The sequence below is a fragment of the Peromyscus leucopus genome, chromosome 4 (assembly GCF_004664715.2).
Source record: "Peromyscus leucopus breed LL Stock chromosome 4, UCI_PerLeu_2.1, whole genome shotgun sequence".
NCBI classification, from domain to species: Eukaryota; Metazoa; Chordata; class Mammalia; order Rodentia; family Cricetidae; genus Peromyscus; species Peromyscus leucopus.
In genome coordinates, this window is record NC_051066.1 from 911,141 (window position 1) to 928,967 (window position 17,827).

Below are 17,827 nucleotides of genomic sequence, written 5' to 3' on the forward strand. Positions count from 1 at the left end.
CATAGGCCTCACAGTGATGCAGATGGGCCCAGATGCCCTCAGAGCCTTCCATCTTCCCACCATCTGGCTGAGCATCCTGTTGCAGCATCCCCCTCCCCAGGGTGACATGGTGGAGGAGCTGGGTACAAAAAGCCCCAGGATAAACAGATAAGCGTGGGGAAGCTTCCTCAGGCACTGCTGTTACTCAGGGGGAAAGCCTGTGACAACAAACTGGGTATGAGAGTGAGCCCGATGTAAAATGCGCATGAATTTGAAGATGAAGCCAGAGGCTCCCGCAGGCTTAGCAGCTGGTACAGGCAACACCCTCCACATCCCTCAGGGTGACATGTTCACCGTCCTCTGCCCTTAGGGGTACCTCTGGGGAAAAGTTGGAGAACTGTCTTCAGGAGAAGGTTCCATCTTTATCACAGAAGGCTCCAGAATGGGCCCACAGGCTGCCCTGTCCTGGCCATTCATGTATCTGTTCTCCTTTCTATGTGCCTGTCTGGACCCTGTCTCTGAATTCCCCTTCCCTCATCCTGCCTTGCCTAGCTCCAGCCCCTAGGTGTTTGGGGCACACAGGCGTGTGTGTGTGTGTGTGTGTGTGTGTGTGTGTGTGTGTGTGTGTGTGTGTGTGTGAATCTGTACTTTCACTTACAAGCTGGGACCCTGGGCAAACCTCACTGCGGAGCCTGGCTGCTGTTTGGGAAGGCCATGCCTCCTGGATCAGGCCTCCAACAGCTCTGTGGATTCAAGGTGCCAGGACCATGAGGAAGGGGCCCAAGCCATGTCAGAAATGACAGATAATTTGACGACAGTCGCGTAGGCCCCTAACATGCCCTTCACCCCTGTAAACTTCATTCCACGAGGTGGAGGCTGCAATCGTCCTATTGAGATGAGGACACCGAGGACCAAGGAGGTTGAAAAGCTTGCCTAGGTCACATGGATGAGCAGGGAGGCTAGGACTTGAACCTAAGGAGCATCCTTTTTCTGAGGCCACCACACTGTCATCTTTTCCAGTGGCACTCTGTAGAATGAGCCCTGTCTCCACGTAAGAGCACAAGTTTGGGGTTAGTAACCCTAGGGCCAGTGTCCACAAAGTGCCTTTCCCTCAACAGCAGCTAATGGGCACTGCTCTCCAGGTCACACCCAGCTACTGTGCACATCGTCTCGTCTATTAAAGCCCCGGCATTAGTGAAGTGCTGACACTCAGTGCAGCCCCATGCACAGCCCAGAAGTACCTGCCACAGTGTTCCTCAGGAGGACAGCCCAGCCTGACGAGAGGAACGCTCCAGGCGGAAAGATCTAGAAGGGAAAGAGAGAGGGCCCTTCTTTATGGGCCATGTTTCCCACTCATCCTCATGGCTTTTGGGAAACTCATTTTATAGGTAGGGAAACTGAGGCTCAAAGCCCTTTGCCCAGTAAGCTACAGGTCCAGACTTCAGTGGTTCTCCTTCCAAGGCTTTGGTTGTCCCCAGGGAGCTCCAAAGGGCAGGACTTGAAGGAACCTGCATTCTGTAATACCCCAGTGGAAACCCAACCTCCTCACACCACACATTTCTACATAAAAACTGCTTCTTCCAGAGGCAGACGCAGGAAGGCTGCATGCAGTACAGGGCATCTGGAGGGGGACAGAGAGTACAGGGACAGACCAGAGGAACAGGCTATGAGTAACATGGGGAGTCTTTGAGCCCTCTGACCCTGGGGATTCCAGGATCCCCCAGCTCCTGCCAAGCTGCAGCACAATGAAGCAGTGACTGCCAAGCCCAAGCCAGGGGCCAAAAATCTGTGGAATGTAACTCAGAGCCACAGGCCTCACTGAGTCATCTCAGACCACCTTTCTTCTCCAGTGAGCAAGCGCCTATGCTCTGAGGCGCTGTGCCATGCACATACCATGTGGCCTCTCATCTAGGATCCTGGCTTTCGTGTGAAGAGCAACAAAAAGCTGTCATGTATCTACCAGGCAGCCAGAGATGAACCTGGAACAACCTAGGGGTCTGCGGGAGAGCTGGATGGCTGAGTTCAAATGCTATCTCATTTCTCTATAACCAGCACCTCAGTTTCCACACCTGGGAAATGGGTGAACCATCAGAGGGACCTCTGGGAGTATGTAGGTGGATTGCATATTTTAATAGATGTACATTAGGAACAGAGCTGGGTACATGGAAGGTGCCAGAAGCTCTGGCTGCTGTAAGCACTATTTTTGCTAACCTGCACTGAGTAATGAAGGGTAGCTGCCTCCACACATAGTAGTCATGGGGGCTGTGGCTCAGTCAGGACCAAACATTTGCCCTAAGTCACAAAGATACCTATGTCCTCCTTCATGTGAACTGTGGCCACTCTGCCTGGCCTTGGATGAAGCCCTTGCTAATGTGACAGGAACCCTGGGGAGTCAGGGTAGCTGGGTGCTGTTTTAGGTTGGACTCTAAGTTCTAAGTGGTTTTTCTCCCTGATATTGGCCCTTGCCTCCCAATATTTGGTGTCTTTATATTGGGGTAAGTTCCACCTTTATCTTCTGCCAAACACTAGTCCTTATGGAGGCCAGCGGTTCCTAGAGGCTCTCTGTGAAGGTGACCCAAGACACCAGCAAGGCCCAGGCAAGAGCCCTGCCCAGAGTACATATCCAGCCAGCTTCTGATGATGGAAACCTCGTCTGGTGGCCACTCCCTGGGACCTATAACTAACTGGAGAGGTCACAGGCTATCACTGGCCAAGGTGCAGCCTAGAGCTAGAGGCCCAAGGCCCAGGAAGGAGACATAAAAGGTCCCTGCTCCTAGTCACCTATGGAGTCAAGGCTGGTACAGCTTCAGCATCAGCCAACATCCACAGGTGATGGTACCATTACCCACACTGTGCAGATGATGAAACTAAGGCCCCAGAAAGGACCATGCCTTGTCAAAGTAAGACCACAAAGTGGGCAGGGCACCATTTGACCAGCTTCTCAAAGCAATGAGAAAGAAATCCAACTGGTGAGTGCCTGCCACATGGACCAGTTGGTAGAGAACTGGACAGTACACAGTGTGCACTATGTATATTCCATGTGATTGCTAGAATCCACATGCAAAGGAGGAAATGAAAGTCAGATGGGTTGAGTGACAGCCCAAGGTCACACAGAAGGCAAAAGGCACAGCTAACACTCAGCCTGGTCCATCCACATTGCCTTGGAAAAGAGCACAAATGCATGCATGAGCAGACTGACCGAATGGATCCAGCCCGGACAGGCAGCTACGGTTGCAGTGCACTCCCCAGGCCAGTGCCCCTTCTTTACTGGTCTCGGGATAAGCAGATGTTGTTAGTTTATTACTTGACAGGAAGCAGTCAGAGCCAGAATTCTGGGAGCCTGTCAAGCTGGAAAAGACACAGATGGTATCTGGTTTCTAGACTGGTCCTGTGTCCCCTCACCCTTCCCACCCCTCCCATCCAGAGCACACACACTGCTCAGATGCTGCAGCTCCATGGTCAGTGGACATCCAGCTTCTCTAAGTGCAGGCCACACTGAGGTAAATGGGCCCCTTTCCCAGGCAGTGAGGCCTCCCCAAGGGGGGCCTGAGAGATGTGGAACCAGCTCCCTGGAGCTGCGTGATGCCCAGGGCTGCCTAGGGCTCCCCACACTTTCCTCTCCTATTCCCTCCCTTGCCCCCTGCCCCAGCACCTCTACCTAAATCTACCTTCCTCTTGCCAACCTAGGATCCCTCTGGGGTACTCCAGACCCAGCCACAGCCACACTGAACATGGTCAAATCAGCTTCAGACTGCCCTTCCTGAGTTCCCATCTCAGCAAGAACCAGGCTCTACCCAGAGCCTCGCCTTCCCTCACAGCCCTGAGTGAGCTTGTTGACTCTGCCTCCAAAGTCTCCTTCCCTCAAATCCCCTCCTAGACCTAACCCTTCCATGGGAGGGTTCTCTTTTCTGATTTGTTATGTGTGTGTGCTGACATGTTGACTGTGTACACATGTGAGGAGACCAGAGGAGGCCTTCAGGAGTCCTCGACTCTGATTCATTCCTTGAGACAAGGCTGGCAGCCATCAAGTCTCAGCAATCCTCCTGTATCCCTCTCCCCGACACCCCCACCACTCACAGTCATGCCCAGCTTAGTATGTGGTGCTGGGGATCTGAACCCAGGTCCTCATGCCTATACAGCAAGTGTTCTTACTTACTGAGCCACATATCCCCTCCCCAACAAGTCCACACTGATTCCAAGGCAAAGGCCACAGGTCAGAGTGAGACGTTCCCAAGCCATGCCCAACTGGCACTGGCCTGCTCACTACATGCCCATCCTCCCAGGCAACCCCACAGATACACCACAGAGCTGCCTTGCCCTCTGACAGCACCTCAATCCTCCCAGACTTCTCCATGCATCAGCATTCACCCAGAAGATCTATCCATGATCTCTTAATTCACAAAGTCACACTCAGCTACCAGGGTCAGGTCTCTGGCCTGCCTCGGGCTCAGAAATTGTTGTGGGATCTTGGCAAAGTGCCATCCTCTCCCTGAGTTCAAAGTTACTTAGAAAGGAGGGGCATCCATACCTCCCAGGGTGGCCAGTATGAAAAGTTCCACATAGATTTCTGCCTAAAATCCACATTTAGCTTCCTCTGTCATCAAATCTGCTTCTGAAGCTGGTCTTCAAGAGCAGAAACTGACCACAGTGTCATCTGCAAGCTGCTAGGCTGTGGGAGGCACAGAGGTCCTGGTGCTCACAGATAAGCACCAAGGAAACCAGGAATGTTAAACACATGGGGTTGTTACTGCAAAAGCAGGGACGCATCATCTGCCCAGAAGGCTGGGAACAGACATGGCTAATAGTCTGCTGACCTCTGTACTATGAGACCATACTGGATCCTCCCCTAGACCCTTACTGTGAGCATGTCAGTCTATAGAACCCATCTTTATGGAAGATGTCACATGTACTTTACAAGAGTTTTTGATGTAGTTACATCTTAAGCTTTATTGTACACATGGTATTGAGTTAATTATCACCAATTTTTTCGTCAAATTGTGCTGTGCTTAAATATTACTAAAATAAACTACTAGGGGTCAGATTCTCAAAGTTTGAACCAACTCTGGCTACAACCAAGTTGTACTGAACCAAACTGCCGCCGCCTTCTTCTTCTTCTTCTTCTTCTTCTTCTTCTTCTTCTTCTTCTTCTTCTTCTTCTTCTTCTTCTTCTTCTTCTTCTTCTTCTTCTTCTTCTTCTTCTTTGGTTTTTTGAGACAGGATTTCTCTGTGTAGCTTTGGAGTCTATCCTGGAACTCACTCTGTAGCTCAGGCTAGCCTCAAACTCACAGAGATCTGCCTGCTCTGCCTCCCAAGTGCTGGGATTAAAGGCGTGCGCCGCCACCGCCCGGCTCTAAACTGCCTTCTTGCCTCCCATAGATCTATACTTTCCTGACTATAGTGGTCACAGAGACACCCCACCACCACCACCATCACCACCACCACACATACACTAAGGCCTTGCTCAGGTCCGGCATAAAAGGACCCTACTGAGAGATGACCAGACAAACTCTCACTGGCAGGTGGAGCGGCCCCCAAAGCCTTGGGATCCCTGTGAGCACAGATCAGACAGAAGTTATCAAGCGACTTAGCAAAAACATCAGAACAAACCATGCCATGCACTGTGGGGTCCCCAGGACTTGCAGAAATCAGCGGTGGCTCCTGGTCACATTTCTGTTACCATTCTTGGGTAACAAAGGGGCTATAACCATCTCGTCTTTTCCTTAAAGGAAGAGTGAGACACTGGGGTTCTATGGGGAGGCCCTTGTTTAAATTGCTACAGATAAAGCTGAGATCTGCTAATTGCATCCTCTACACACAACCCCACCTGTGGATATCTGTACCCCCATTTAACAGGTCAGGACACTGAGGCACACAGAACTTAGATGACTTATTAAGTTTGTAAACAGTAGGACCTGTGTGACCCCCAGTCCTGATTCTTCACAAGTCTGGGATTTCCATCACTTGCCTGGAGCGATTCTTGGAAATTACCAGGAGCCAGAAGCTAGGATCCATTCCCTGGGATCCCCAGGGTTCCTAGGAAACACACCACCCCAGTGACTCCTGCTGAGCCCTTACCCCAGAAATGAATTTTCTCAAGACCTTGGCAGGTTCTCCTATGTCTGTAGTGAATGGTCTCCTGGCAAAGTTCACTCCTACCCCAATACCCAACTGCACAACCTCCTCCAGGCAGCATTCTTGGATTCCCTTTCCTGCCTCTGGTGTGTCACTAGCGGTGTGGCTCTGGTCCCCTGTGAAGTCTCTGTCTGATCATGGCTTCCCTTTCCTCAAAGGTAGAGACCAAGTCACTCATCTCCAGGGCTCAGTGGGCACAGAGAGGGTCGGGTCGGGCAAAGCTGCTGAGACTGCAGGGCAAGAGACTGGCATCCCCGGAAGCCTGGAGAGCCAGGGCTAGGGAAGGGCCCAGTTCAAGGCAGAAATCCATCTATCCCTGTATCCTTTTTCAGACACTGTTATTCCCACAACCAACACCAGGAGGAGAAAAACCAGCAGAGCAGCCCCAAGGGGCTACAGGTTCAAGGTCTGTTCCAAGCCTGCCCCCAGCCTAGCAGAGTGCCAGCCATCCCTGGTGGCCCCTGAAGACCCCCTAGCTTCAGATCCCACCCCATGGAAATGTGCTCCACCTGTCCCCACCACTACGCCAGGAGTTCTAGCAAAGACTGGCTGTCAGCACCTGCCCTGGCCCACAGCCGTGGCGAAGGTCTCTCAGGCTGGTGGCACTGCTGCCCTCTCTGGCTACCCCTGCCGGCATGCAGCTGAGGAAGCAGTGGATAGCAGAGGTGGCGGCCAGGTCGGGTGACCCTCTGAGTCTGGCTCCCTGTCACTTGCTGGGCAAGTCCCCAGAGTACAAGCAGCAAGAAAGGGGGAAGAGCTCCTGACAGCAGGAGATTGGCAGGGCTGGTACCTTCCAAAGTGAGCAGCCCCAGGGCAGGTCTGCTCAGCTGAGGGTTGAGGGCTGCTGCGGTGCCCAGAGCCTCTGAGGATCCAAATGGCCTCTCAGTGCCAAGGCGGGTGAGGGACATGGACATGGGGCCCCTCCGTTTGTGCTTGGGACTTCCCCTTCCCAAGACTCCAGTCCTCAGACACCACCAAAAGGAAACTCCCCCACCACACACTGCTCCAAAAATAGGCTGGGACTGCCACCTCCATGGCGAATGGAACTTATCACAGCCCCCACAGAGGCTCCTGCTTACCAGGGAGTACAAGCTGGTGGCAGTGGCCACCAGATGGTACAGAAGCTTAAAATGCTACTAGAGTCCACCTGGGATGGCCTGGTCAGTTTCTCACTTTATCCACCAGGAAACTCAGGCAAAAGGGTAAGAGGTCACTTGGAGGCCGGGCAGTGGTGGCACACGCCTTTAATCCCAGCACTCAGGAGGCAGAGCCAGGTGAATCCTGTGAGTTCGAGGCCAGCCTGGGCTACAGAGTGAGTTCCAGGAAAGGCGCAAAGCAACACAGAGAAACCCTGTCTCGAAAAACAAAAATCAAAACAAACAAACAAACAAAAAGCCCACTTGGGACTATAAGCCCAGCAGGGCCAACATCAGCATCAGCCTGGAGACAAACACATACCCTACCGCTGCCCCCAAGCCAATGCCATGCCCTATACAAACGAATTTTCCCTCCAGGCTATCACTGCCATCCATCACCTGGCACTTAGACACTGATGCAAGGAGTCAGCTTGGACCCAGGAGGGAAGAGGGAATCCTTCCCTTGTCCCTGAGCTCCATCCCACCAAGCATAAAAGTCCTTGTCCCCAGGAAGGGCTAGGCAGCTGGCTTAGTGGGGAGGAGGCTCCCTGAGCGCATGTGAGGACCTAAGTTCGGATCCCTAGAACCAAGTAAGCTGGACACAGGAGCACTGTCTATACTCCCAGCACTCCCTTCGAGAAGGGAGCTTGCAGCCCAGCTAGCTTGGTCTATGCAGTCACAAACAAGTACTATTTCAAATAAAGTGGATGCAAGGGTTGGCACCTGCAGTGGTCTCCTGACACCCCCCACCCCCCCCCCGTGTATTCATACACACGAATGATGAACACACACACACACACACACACACACACACACACACACACACACACACACGAGTGTATTTTTAATTAAACAGAGGCTTGGCCCTTCCCCTTCTTTGCATGCTATCTGCAGGCCATGAAAGAGACCTGTCAAACACCAGTGCTGGGTTTAAGCCCTGGCTCTGCGACACCCCCACCATGTGCCTTGATCTTCTCATAAGATTAAAATGAGGACAAGGACAGCATCTACTGTCCCAGGATGCTAGATGACTATATGAACATTATAGGGGTCAAAAGTGCTCAGCTCTGGCCTGCCCCTAACAGACACCCAAACAGCGGGGTCATTGTTTCGTTCTGAGTTCATTCTTACTTAGACATTGCGGTCCTGGAGCATTCCCAGGCTTCCTTTCTCCTCCCCCTCTTTTCCAAGCCTCTACTGTGTAGAAACTGTGCTGACTCCTGGGAAATGTAGGATGCCACAGACAAAAAGGCCCTGTTCTTACTGGGGCCACAGGCCAGAAGAGCATCCAACAGTGTCTCAAAAAGGAACAGCGGCCACACGGAGCTTCTTGCCACCACGACCCCTCTACCCCCAAAGTCTCAATAGCTAGACAGGTGGGCAGGAACTGACTGAGGGAACAGGTTCCCAACAGAGGACACAGGATTCAAAGGCACAGAGGCAGGCTGGATTCAAGTCCAGCTACTCTGCATGCCGCCACCAAGGATGAGGATGGCATTTACTGGCCCCAGGTCTGCTCCAGGCCTTCCTCCACACGCCACACCTGCCTTCTCCAGAACAAGAGCCACTCCTACCCTGAGCTCCATCTGCAGTCCCGCTGCTGTGGGCTCTGACACTGGCATATGGCACCTGAAAGCCCCAGAGGCTGTGCTGTGCCAGACTCCGGCACTGGGCTCGGCCACCTGCCAATACACCTTCCCCGCCGCCCCAAATGTCGGGCATATGCCTAGTACTGGCTCCCTTGGTGACAGCTGCTGGGCCCAGGGCAGCCATCCATAGGGGCTGGACTCCAAGGCCAGTCCTAGTTGATTCTCCCAAGAAGAGATGGTCAAAGACTTGTGTCTCCATGACCCCATTAGTCTGGTTCACAAAGAAGGTTCCAGACAGGAGGTATGAGCCTCCTGAAAATCACTGTGAGCCCCCTCCACAATCTCCAATGACACTGCCTCCTCAGTCCAATCCTGCCACCTACATGCCACATAACCACGAGTTCTCCAGCTACTTCCGATGTCTCTCCTGATCAGATATTTGCTGGACATGAGTTAGATCTGGAGCATATGGCCATTTTTTTCAAGGGTAAATTTTTGTTTTGTGTGTATGAAGGTGCGGCACATGTGTGAGCTTGCGTGCAAGTTCACACACCTGTGTGGAGGCCAGAGTTTCTAGTTCACGTCTTCTACCTCTCTCCACTTCCTTCCTGACACAGGGGTCCTCACTGACCATGAAGACTGCCCTGAGGCTCCCCCGTCTGCCTCCCACCACATCTGCTCAGCTCTTATGTAGATCTGGACATTAGTCCTTGTTCTTACACGGCAAGTGTTTCATCACTGGGCTCTCTCCCCAGCCCCTAACACGTGGCCACTTTTAACTCCACCTGGGAGACTTTGGCTCTCAGTTGTGGCACACAGCATGGTGGTTCAGGAATTACAACTTGGGCACCCACAGGGCTGCTTAGTCTCAGGAAAGTCCAAGACTGTCTCTGGCCTCAGTCTCCCCACCTACATCATGGGTCTGGGGTGATCCTTTTTGTCTGATGTTTGACAAGAGTAATGGGGGATTTGTGACCCACTGGGGTACCCTGAAACTGAGCTGGGAGTCTGGTATCCAACACCACGCTTGCTTCCAGGAGGAAAGCAACTCTTCCAGGTCTGGAAGAGGCAAGAGGATCTGTTCTCTAGCCTGAGAACCCTTTCTGCATACTGCCACCACCATGTGGGATGCCCTCCCCACCACGGGCTCCCAAACACAACCCCAGTGGCAGTATTACGTAGAGAGAATGCTACACCAGAGCTCCCCTAGCTGCCAGCAGCTGGCCGACCACTCGAGGACATCGGCAGTAGGCATGTTCACAAAGGTGCCCTGAAAGGCAGCCCTGTGCACCTACAGATGAAGAAACAGCCTTGCCCACTGTGTTCCAGCTGGAGAGACAGAGCTTGCCTGGTCCCTGGGTGAGCTACATGCCTGCCTTCTGAGAAGAAAAATATTGAGGGTGGATAGGGACAACCAGACCTAAGTACCGAAAAGGACCAAGGAGGCTTCTGGGGGGGCAGCTCAGCCCAGGCTCTGGAGTCTGAAAGCTCCAGGTTCAAATCCCATGCTGCCTCTGTCCAGCTCTCTGCGTGTAGGCCCGTGTCCCAGCTACCTCTGTAGTTCTGTCTTATGAAAACAGGGGCTTTTGCAGGACCCGCCTATATGCACACACGCTGGTAAATACCTGCTGTAGCCTATGCACATATAGGAACTCACGTATGGCTACAGTGATGATGAATGTCAGAGCCAAGTTGCTCAATCAAGACTGCAGCACATGCTCTGTGAAGCCATTCCTCACTCTCCCAGGGACCCCAGGCCACCCTGACTCCCTCTTCATCCTCCTGAAGAGATGGAGACAGCATTTCACAAGTCACCAGGACGAATCTGGTATCTCCCCCACCACTTCAATAACATAAATCTTGGCCTGGACTGGTAAGGGACCTTATATATTTACATGACGATCGTGCCTCATGATCACAGGTCTCGTGGTTCTGGCAGGCAGCATGTGACAGGGATGACTGTGGTCCCAGGAGAGTCACTATTTTCCGATGACTTTTATTGTCCATTATATCCTGGCGTTTACAGGGCTCTGCTCAGGGCCTGGCAGGAATACGGCACACGGAGGGCTGGGGGCTGGGGCTGGTGCATATTCTAGCTCTAGTGCTGCAGACTGTCTTCCGGGTTCATCACCCACCAGGTCTTTATGCGATACACAGATTTCAGAACCTCAGTGTGGGGCCTGAGGGCATCTAGACATAGATGCTCCTTGAAGCCCAGGTGTGCTCCTGGTGGCCTTGGGGCGTGGTCGGGTAGGGTGAAGGTGCTGCATGGCAAAGGTGGGGTGCGGAGGTGCTGTGCTGAGCTGTCCACTACTGGCTGGAGGAGCTTGGTAAGTTTTTAGGGATTTTATAAGACGGTTGAAGTCAACCATGGGAAGAAATTAGCAAACAGTGTAAATCAAGGAGAATTGTATTGTTAAACATTCTCTAGGGATGGAAGGGGTGCCCAGCAAGCCATTGGGGGCATGGGAGATGACATGGGCTGAGGAGTCAGGTGTGACTTTGAGCACATTATCCCCTTTCAGAGCCTGTACACCTGTATACATAGCTTCCCTCTATATTACATGGGCACACACCAAAGCTCCTTGGGTATGAGAGGACTGCCATACATTGCAGGAAGTTCCCTAGTGATGTCTGGCATACAACATGTGTTTAACAAATGGGCTATTATCACTTGTTGTTCAATATTGAGTACCTAGTTTGTACTGAACAGTATGAGTCGGAGACATAGAAACATCCTGGGGTAGCCAATGATACATTCTTTGTATGTGGCACTCCTGATGGTCTGCAAAGGGACTGTGACCCACCACCTTATGGGAGCTCCTGACAGCCTTGGAAGACAGGCAGAGCAGGAATGGAACCCATCTGAGGTGAGGAAGAGAAGCTGGAGGGCTATGACACACAACGGGTCCCTGATCGGGCTCTTGGCCCCACTGGCCTGCTGTGGCTCCTGCCTGGGAACTCCCATGCTAGCCAGGCAGGGCCCTGTTGGTACTGGGCCATCCAGGAAGAGGACAGACAAGAGACTATATGTCTGGTGTCCTGGGTTCTAGTCTGGGCTCCTGTCTCTCTTGCTCCACATCTTTTGCCTTGGGGCTCTGGGGCCCGATGAAAGGGCTAAACTCTCAATGCCCTGATAAAATAATAAATGTCTCCTGTAGGCCTCCCACAGACCTCTACAAACCTTATGCCAATACCTGTTGTGGCCCAGTGTGATCCCAGGTGATACCCAGGGTCTACTGGGTAGGAAGGAAGAGAGGATTGAGTATGGCAGAGCCCTTCTACACTGTTGCTGGGTTCTTCACCTACACATTTCACAGAAGCGGAGACTGTAGCTTGAAAAGTCTGTGGTCACTGTCCCCCGACGCTCCCTCTTCCACAGCGCCCCTCCCATACTCCCACCCCCATAAGAGCCAGACTCACACCCTAGGCTGGAGTTCAGATTTGTGGCTGGGTGCCCAACAACGGTACTACACTCCTGATAGATACCCTGGCGGCCCACAGAGGGGAGACCCCAGCCATCCAGCCTCAGTTCGGTGGTGGCTGTGCACTTCAGGGTACTGGAGGATTGGGGAAAGTGCTGGTGACTCAGATAACCTTTGAGGCGGCGGCAAGACAGAGGAAGTGGGTGGCATTCTGGGGGTGTGCCTAATTTCCTAGAAGGGTGCGTCATCGGCTTTTGTTTAATCAGCGATTACTCTGACCATCCACAGCCACCTGTGTTTAGGGCAGCACCACGTGGCTGGCCTAGTTCTGTAGCAGTCACAGGTGGGCAGGTCAGAGAACAGATAAGTCAACAGGCTGGGGGTAGACACACAGCAGGGACTCAAGGCTTCAGACTCCTTGGCCAAGAGGTCAATTTTTCTATTTGCAAGGACAGAAGAGACCCTCCAAAGCTTTATAAGAAAGAGATGGAAAAACAGCAGCTGAATAGCAGGCATCGAGGCCTCAGCCAGCCGAGGAGACTCCAGGCACTGATGCTGGAATTCCTGTGGCTGAGGGTCATGCGACTTCCTCTGCAGAAGACAGTTGAAAGTGACTGGGGAAGGAAGGGACGTGTCCACGAGACAAGAGATCATGTGCTGCAGCCCTGGCTTCCCCACAGGCTAGCTACATGACACCAATGAGTCCCTGGCCTTCTAGGGGCCTCAGTTAACCTTGTTTACTAACTCTGTATCAAGTATAATTCCGTGTGCTTGAGTGCTACCTATCTTAATCCCTCAGTAGCCCCGTGAGACAGGTATGCCATCATCTCCATTTTGTTAAAGGAGAAAACTGAAGCACAAAGGCAGGCTACCTGAGCTAGGTGGAAGTCAGGTGACCTGGCTCTGCAATGCATGCCCTGACCACAGACAGCTCAGCCCTCAGCCTGCAGTGGGTGCTGGTTGGTCCCTAGCATTCTTCCTGTTCTAGAGAACACTGCACAATGACTAGAGGCCCCATTAGGCAGCAACCACAGTTTGGAGACAGTCTCAGCTACTGCTGCTTTTTTGTGAAGTCAATTTCTTCAGTACACTTAGCAGCCTTTATAGACACAGGGCCTAGGAGTCCCTCAGGAGGCCCCTGAGTCACAGCAGCGATCAACCTGTCTCTTTGAGCCTTGCTGAGAGGTGCCCATGCAAACAGGAATGGATGACCCTACTGTGAGTCCGTTTTGGAGTTTTACACACAGGTCAGCCTCGGGAACTGCAGGAGGGAGACTGCCATTCATGTGTCCAAGAAAGAGAGGAAAAAACATCTATTCATAGTCAGACATAGCTGTTCTGTGGAAGTGCCTCTCCGGATGCAACGAGCAGACCCGCTGTGTGAGGGATTCCGGAAGAGTGTGACCTCGGAGCATCCACGTGGAAGTCTCAAAGACTTGGGTGGCCACCAAGCTTTTAAAATATGCCTGGACATTGAACCATGCAATTCCAGAGGGAGCATGGTTCTGACCTAAAACCCAAGCATGTCTTCCCAAGCAAAATTCTTTCAACATTTTTTAGCTTAAACAAACAGCCAGCCAATTTGGTTTGACTCTCTTAAGTAAGGAAGAAAAGCCATTAAGTCTCGTGTTCACACCCCTCCCATGCCATGCACAGGCCATGTATGTAGATGTATCAACTCACCACCCGGGGTAGCACTGATGTCTCTACTTTATAAGGAAAGAAACTGGGGCTCAGAGAAAGCTGGGAGACAGCAAAGGAAAGGTCTAAAATTTGGGGTAGAGGGCCAGGAGCTGGCAGCGCATGCCTTTAACCCTAGCACTTGGGAGGCAGAGGCAGGCGGATCTCTCTGAATTTGAGGCCAGCCTGGTGCACGGATCAAGTTCCAGGATAGTCAGGACTACACAGAGAAACCCTGTCTCAAAACAAACAAACAAAAAACAAGACAAAAAATCCAGGGTGGGGGATTACAGAGATGGCTCAATGGGTCAGAATGCCTGCTGTGCAAAAATGAGAATCTGAGTTCTAATACCTGGTATTCACATAAAGAGATGGGAGTGGTCATCCACGCCTGTAACCTAGTGCAGACACAGAGGATGACTGGCTGCCTGCTGAGGCCCAGGTTCAGAGATATCATTTTAAAGAAATAAGGCAGAAAGTGACAGAGTAAGACACCCAATGTCCTCCCTGACTGCCACATACACAGCAAACACATGCACACACACAAATCCAGTTTGGCTTTGTAAAGTATGAGGTGAATCCCGCAAAATATTTTGCCTGCAAAATTAAGAGGTGCCCTCATCATGGAAGTGCAGGGAAAGTTCTGGGGGTTAGCACATAGGTCCTGGGCTCTGGGTGCACACATGTTCCCTTTACAGGCATCTGGAGGCCTTAGAAATGGGCAGTGGGGTGGGGTTTGACCTGGGCAGCCATTCATTAGGCCAAGGGCAGCTGGAGTAACTATCTAGGAGCCACCTGGGTCCTGTTCTCAGACACTGGAATCTACAGAGGGAGGGAATGCTGTGCTGAGCACTCAGCACACTCTCCGGCTCTGTTCACGGTTTTATCAACACGGGAATATCACTTGGAAAGTCCACCTGCAGGGCCACCATCTTCCTCCTCCTTCCAGGAGCCAAGACGACCCTCCACCCTCTCACACAAGGCTCCATCTCACAGGAGACTGCAGAAAGGGCCTTGGGAATATCTAGTATTTCCTCAGAACAGGAGTATCTGTGAGTGGAGGGCAGTATGGATGTTCAAAGAAGGCACAGCATGTGCGAAGGCTTAGAGGACAGGAAGATCAGCTGTGCGCTGGGACAGAAGCCGAGTCTCCACAAGTCAGACCCACAGGGCTTGTGTCTGCCTGCATTCTCCTGGACCCTCCTCCAGTGCTCGTTACATGGCACCAAGTGTTAGTATGTGCTACTAGACGGTCATGTGAGCATTCAAAGTCTGAAGCTCCTCTCCTGTGCTCACAGCTACACCCCACATTCGACCTCCACTCATATGCACATGAACAGAAAAGAAACACCTATGGGAATTCTTCTGGGAGTCCCCAGCAGGCAGGCCTCAGGAGCAGTTAACGCGGGCAGCGTCAAGCTGCTTCTGTTCAGTAAGACTTTACAAAGCGTCTATTGTGTGCCAGGCCCAGGCCCTGTGTTGGGAACAGGAAGGATTCACACCCTCAAATGTACCTAGTTTTCTTCCTGACCTGGGCAGGCCCAGGATGTGACTTCTCTACCTCACAGGAGAAGCAGCGTGAAGCTTAGAATCTGGGAGGTGTCATGGCTGGGACACCCGGGACTGTCTGACTACAGAGCACTTGCCAAAGAGATAAGGGTCCCTGATGAGCAAACTGGGCCAGATCCCCTTCCTTCCTTTATCTGCTCACTGGCTGCCAGTGCTGGGAATGGAGCAGATGGCAGGCCTTTGTCACTCTCCAGAGAGGAGTTCTTCCTCTTGAGCGGCCAAGGTAGGACTGATGCTAAACTCTGAGAAGCTCTAGGTCCTTAATGGCCTTAGCAGATGCCTCCAAAGGACTAAATGATGGCCTGTACTAAAGACAAATCTGGGGAATGTGGCCTGGACTCCTGCCATAGACACACAGTGAACAGGCTCTGGAGTTAGGACCCTGCCGCCTGAATCTCCAGGTCTATTCCACAGGCAGGGATAAAGGAAGTGACTGTCCCTGCAGTTCCAGCCTGGTCCTCCCCTCTCCTCCCCTCTCCCTCCCTCCCTCCCTCCCTCCCTTGGTCCTTGTCTCTTCCATAGGAATGCCAGTAGGCTCTGGAGATTCTTCTCTTTCCAGATGTCCCTCAATGTTCCATCTACCTGGAACCTGAGAATGTGGCCTTAGAAGTACAAGTGGTCTTACCTAACCATAGTTCAAACTTAGGACTTTTTGACTTTTGTAATGGTACAAAATAGATACACAGTCTGCATAAATCTAACTTTCGGTTTTTGATTTTTGTTTGTTTGGCTGTCCTGGAACTTGATCTGTAGATCAGGCTGGCCTCGAACTTACAGAGATCCACCTGCCTCTGCCTCCCGAGTGCTGAGTCTAAATGTATGTGTCACCACACTTGGCTAACTTTTCAATTTTTAATTTCAATCTGTTCCCAAGCTAGCCATACACAGTCTGAGGGATTTAGGAGGCTGGGCAGAGACAGCCATGGCTCCAGTCCCACAGTTACATCACGAGGGGAACTCACCCTCCATCTACAGGGTACAGTACAGGAAAGTGCCAGTAGGCTAGACAGACTCAGTGTGGTTTTGAATTAAGGCATTTCAACTTATGATGGCTTAGTTAGACTGTAAGTTGAGACACAGTCATAGGCCTTTTGCAAGTATAATATGAGTTAAACTGAAGTAATGCAGGATTAGGATGATCCCTAATATAATGGAGTCTTTCTATGAAGAAAATTTGAGTGGAAACACACATACAGAGACAGAGAGACAGAGACAGAGACAGAGAGACAATGATGGGTCTATAGCTCAAGAATACCAGGGTTGACAATGCTCACCAGAAGCCAGAGTGACTCTCCTTTAAGAGAAAAGCAACCCCAGTATCTTGGTTCCAGACACCAGGTCTCTGCATCAGTGAGCATTGTGTCCACTATGTTCTGCTGCTCAGTGTCAGGTGACTTGTTAAGACAGCCCTAGGGGCAGACTGGAACTCATACATGATGTATACGGCCACAAAGCAAAGGCACTGGCAGCCCCTTCCTTGGGTCCCACTCTGCCCCTACTTCCCCATACAGAGGAAACAAGGCCTGACTCCTGGATCTAGGGGAGTTCAAAGACCTGTAATGCTTCCCTCAAATTCTGAAGACAGACATAAGGCTGCCAACGTTTTTCCAGCATCTAAAATAAAAATTCCATCCATTATCACCATTTTCAGGAGAAAGGACACTTAACATCAGAAAGTCATTAATGCCAGGCTTAACCTTCTGTTTTCATTTCACTGGGGCACACATCCCACAGTTCCAGGTCTTGCCTGGCTCTAGATTCAAGGTGCAGGGAACTAAGTTGCTGTACCAGAGATTCCCTTCAGTCCTGGCTGAGGAGGGTGAGTCTGGACTTCCTCGTGTCCTGTGGGAAAACAAAGGTGTGCTCCCAGTTGGAATCCATGAGAATTCCAGCAAAGGCCCTCTGATGGCAGGCAGTGTCCCAGCTCCAGGGAGGACACAGCCCCCAGGACATGGGGGTAAGGGAAATGAAAAAGAAAGGCATCAGCCCTTCCTGTGAAGAGAAGCGAACTGTGAAATTTCACAATGTGTAGATTTGAGGCCCAGCATCTCCAGGTCCATTCAAACTCACTTCATAAACCCGAGCCTGGCCCCTGCAGAGTGTGGGACCAGATGCCTTTTGTGCTCAGGGAGGGGCTCTCAAAACATGTGGCCCTAATGGCCTGATGACCCAATGGACAAGGGTCACTCTGTGCTTTAGGAACATTTCATCCACGTCTGCCCTGCAGTAAGCAGAGAGAGCAAAGGGACATTTGTCCTTTCCTGGACACTCCCACACCAGGACACATCCCTAGCTGGGGCCAATGGGCACAAGGCAG

The 17,827-nt window shown here is 51.8% G+C and overlaps 1 protein-coding gene across 5 annotated transcripts in view; it reads right to left on the reverse strand.

Annotated features, from left to right (window-relative positions):
- The window catches only part of Nek6 (NIMA related kinase 6), a 74,570-nt gene that overhangs the window by 37,988 nt on the left and 18,755 nt on the right, over positions 1 to 17,827 (reverse strand). The window contains exon 1 of one of the 5 annotated variants that reach the window (XM_028856789.2): positions 1,221 to 1,261. The exons of the other annotated variants lie outside the window; for them this stretch is intronic. The gene's annotated coding sequence lies outside the window, so the exon portion shown is untranslated. Of the gene's footprint in view, positions 1 to 1,220; positions 1,262 to 17,827 lie in introns of those variants that run through there. 5 annotated transcript variants of the gene reach the window in all.